This window comes from Cynara cardunculus (assembly GCF_001531365.2).
Source record: "Cynara cardunculus var. scolymus isolate 2C chromosome LG 14, CcrdV1, whole genome shotgun sequence".
Lineage (NCBI taxonomy): Eukaryota > Viridiplantae > Streptophyta > Magnoliopsida > Asterales > Asteraceae > Cynara > Cynara cardunculus.
Window position 1 is genome coordinate 10,867,519 of NC_037541.1, and position 4,152 is coordinate 10,871,670.

The following is a 4,152-nucleotide window of genomic DNA, read 5'->3' on the forward strand; positions in this document are numbered from 1 at the left end:
CAATTTAACTTTTCTGTGTTAATTTCTGTTCTCGATTTCTATTCTTCATCATTGGTCCGACCTGCTTGTGATTCTTCCATGCCTCCAATGGAGACACGTGCTCAACAMACTCGCGTGGATCAGCATGAGGAACAGATTATGAAGCTTCAATCAGATGTGGTGGAAATCAAGACAGCGGTGCTGGCGATCGAAACAGAGATGCAGAGTGAGGCGGAATTTCGTAAGTTCGTTATGGCTTGGGTTGCGAAACAGGATAAACATCCTTCTTCGGACGAGGGCGGGGTTTCCGGCGTTTCTGCGGTTTCTCCTCATCCTCTGACGCCGTCATCCAAGGGTCATGCGGGATTGGTGGGTGAARTTTCGACTCCTCTGTCCATGCCTCCACAGCGAACGGAAACGCTTCCGTGGGCAGTGAAGAAGGTGAAGTTGCCAGAGTTTTCAGGATTTGATCCACAGGGATGGATTCAAAAGGCTGAGTTGTACTTTGAGATCAACAACACGCCTCTGGATTTGCGTATCAGATTAGCGCAATTGAGCATGACGGGGGTTGCTGTTCATTGGTTTACCATTGTGAAACAAGTATATGACTCTCTCACGTGGGAACAATTAACAACCGAGCTTCTGCAACGTTTTAGCGAGCTGGAAATTCAAAATCCGTTTGAGAAATTGGCAACCATCAAACAGGTATCCTCTATTCATGATTACATCGATGACTTTGAATATTTACTATCCCTGGTTCCCCGATTACCAGAGGAACAATCGTTGGGATATTTTTTGGCTGGTTTGCGTGATGATGTCAAGCAGTGGGTCCGTTTACATCGGCCTAAATCGCGCTTAGACGCGATGTACTTGGCGAAGGATGTGGAGGAAATGCTCCGTCCGTCRTCTGGTAGCAMTTCGCMGTTCCGTTTCCGGTATCATACGGGTCCGGGGCCTGGAATGAGCTTCACAGGGGTGGAGCGGGCTGCGTATACGAGCCCTTCGGATTCTCGAGGAGCCCAAAATATTCCTGCTACTAATAAACCATCTCCTTCACAAATCGGTCAAAACAAATCGTTCCCTAATTTTCGTCCTCCGGTGAGTGCTTCCACCGAGTTTGGGAACCTGTTTAATCGTAATCGTGGGGTCCGTTCTCTTACCCGTTCTGAATGGGATGAACGACGAAAGAAGGGCTTATGTTTTCGGTGTGGGCAACAATTTGGTCCGGGTCATAAATGCCCGGAAGGCAAATTACGGATCTTACTTTTGGGGGACGATGAACTGCTGGAAGAGGAAGGGAAAATTCACAATATRGAATTTGTTGAGGATCAAGGGGTAGCTGAAGAGGAGACCGGCCTTACTGGAAGTTTTAACTCTTTGGAGTTGTTGGGAACTCCTTGGGCAACGAATTCGGGTGGTAAGACTCTTAAGCTCGAGGGGTCCATTTCGGGCATTCCTCTGATTATCTTAATCGACAGCGGCGCTACACATAACTTCATATCTCGAAAATTGGTGATGGCTTTGGGACTCCCTATTCGCCTTATTCCAGGTATTTCTATTCAAGTTGGAGATGGATATAAGGTCCTGGTTACTCAAATGTGTCCGAATCTCAAGGTGTCTATTGGAGAATGTGAATTCACGGTTAATGTCTTGTTATTCGACATGGGGCCTCTAGATTTGGTGTTGGGAATAGAATGGCTTAAGTCTTTGGGAGAGGTGGCGCATAATTGGGAAACTCTGTCTATGCGATTTGTGTATCGTGGAGTTTCCGTATGTTTTCAAGGAATATCCGGGCCGTTGAATGCTCAGTCCTCTTTGCATAGTTGGCTATCTTTAGACGACTATGCTGATAATTTTAATGTCGCTTCTGCTGAGTCGGGAAGATCGCCGAGGGAACCGCCCCTGTCCGCTCTGCAATCTCGTGAACTACAGGAGGTGTTTGATCGATTCAAACCTGTGTTTGAGGAGCCAAAAGGATTACCACCGAGCCGGACTCATGATCACAATATCACTCTCATATCACCTCAGGAACCCATATGTGTGAGACCGTAYAGATACCCTCACATTCAGAAAGAAGAAATCGAGCGTCAGGTACGAGAATTATTAGCCTTGGGAATGATCCGACCCAGCAAAAGTGCCTTTTCGAGTCCTGTTATTTTGGTTAAGAAGAAAGATAATTCTTGGCGTATGTGTGTAGATTATCGAGCCCTTAATAAAGCCACGATTCCGGACAAATTTCCCATTCCTGTTGTTGAGGAATTGTTAGATGAATTAAAAGGGGCTCGATTTTTTTCTAAGMTGGATTTAAAATCCGGTTATAATCAAATCCGGATGAAGGTCGATAGTGTGGAGAAAACGGCTTTCCGCACTCACGACGGGCATTACGAGTATTTGGTAATGCCGTTTGGCTTAACCAATGCTCCGGCCACCTTTCAAGCGGTGATGAATGAGATCTTCCGACCTATTCTTCGTAAGGTGGTGGTGGTTTTTTTTGATGACATTCTGGTATACAGCTCCTCATGGTCTCAACATCTCAAGGATTTGTCTCATGTGTTGCAAATTCTAATGACCAATCAGTTCGTGGTCAACCACAAAAAATGTTCGATCGGTCAACGGTTGATCAATTATCTGGGTCACATAATTTCTGGTGAAGGGGTGGCTATGGACCCCGAGAAAATAACTGCCATTCTCGATTGGCCACCTCCTAAGAAGATAAAAGGATTAAGGGGATTTCTGTGCCTTACGGGATACTACAGAAAATTTATTCGCAACTATGGAAGTATAGCGAAACCATTGACCGAGCTAACCAAAAAAGATGCTTTCCTTTGGAGTGAGGAGGCTCAAGTGGCTTTCGAMGAGCTYAAGCAGGCTATGGTTTCTGCCCCGGTGTTAGCATTACCTGATTTTAAATTGCCTTTCGTGGTAGAATGTGATGCGTCGGGTAGAGGCATCGGCGCTGTTTTGATACAGCAACAGAAACCCATCGCGTTCTTCAGTAAGGCTCTTAGTGAACAAAATGTGAGTAAATCGGCGTATGAACGCGAAAATATGGCTTTGGTGTTAGCCGTGCAACATTGGAGAGCATACTTGTTGGGTACACATTTCGTGGTGTACACAGATCAAAAAAGTTTGAAGTTCCTATTGCAGCAACGAATTTCGAATCCAGGCCAACAAAATTGGATTGCGAAATTGCTAGGATACAATTTCGATATTTGCTACAAGCCGGGCAAAGAAAACAGGGTTGCATATGCTCTTTCTCGACGTAGTGATGATGGCGAGCTGTCGCAATTGGTGTCAACACCAATCTGGGTTCAAGGGTCCCAATTAATTAAGGAAGCAAAAGCAGATGCGGACCTTCAAAAGATCGTTCACGGATGGGATCGCAATCCAGCTGATTTTCCCTGTTATGAGGTGAAAAATGGTATCCTTTACTATAAGGATAGACTAGTCATTCCCCGTACCTCGAAGTTTATTCCGGCATTGTTATCGGAGTTTCATGTTACGGCCTCGGGGGGCCACTCAGGTTATTTGCGCACTTATAGGCGATTGGCTGCAAACCTCTATTGGTCCGGGATGGTTGCTCGGGTACAACAATTCGTGCGGGATTGTGACATTTGTCAGCGTTGCAAAGCCAGTTCTACGGTCCCTGGGGGTCTGTTACAGCCTCTAAATGTTCCAGAAGCTATCTGGGAACACCTTTCTATGGACTTTGTTTTGGGTCTTCCAAAGTCTAAAGGTTTTGATGCTGTATTGGTGGTGGTTGATAGGCTTTCAAAGTATAGCCATTTCATTTTGTTGAAACATCCTTATTCGGCTCGATCAGTGGCCGAAATTTTTGTTCTGGTACAACTCGTCTTACCATGTGTCGACAGGGAAATCCCCATTTGAAATTGTTTATGGAAGAAAGCCTCCTTCGATCGTGCAGTTTATTCCAGGTGAAGTACGAGTAGAAGCAGTTGGGCAGGAACTTCGAGACCGTGATGAAGCACTCAAGCAGCTCCGGACTCACCTACTTCACTCTCAAATGGTTATGAAGGAGCAAGCGGATAGAAAAAGGAAGGATGTTAGTTTTGACGTTGGGCAATGGGTTTATGTCAAGCTTAAACCATACCGACATATGTCCGTAAATCAACGAATTCACCAGAAATTGGCGGCACGATTTTTCGGACCTTT

General features: G+C 45.5%; 1 protein-coding gene across 2 annotated transcripts in view; it reads left to right on the forward strand.

The window, feature by feature from the left end:
- The window catches only part of LOC112526475 (tubulin-folding cofactor D), a 19,982-nt gene that overhangs the window by 8,798 nt on the left and 7,032 nt on the right, over nucleotides 1-4,152 (forward strand). The gene's annotated exons all lie outside the window — the stretch shown is intronic.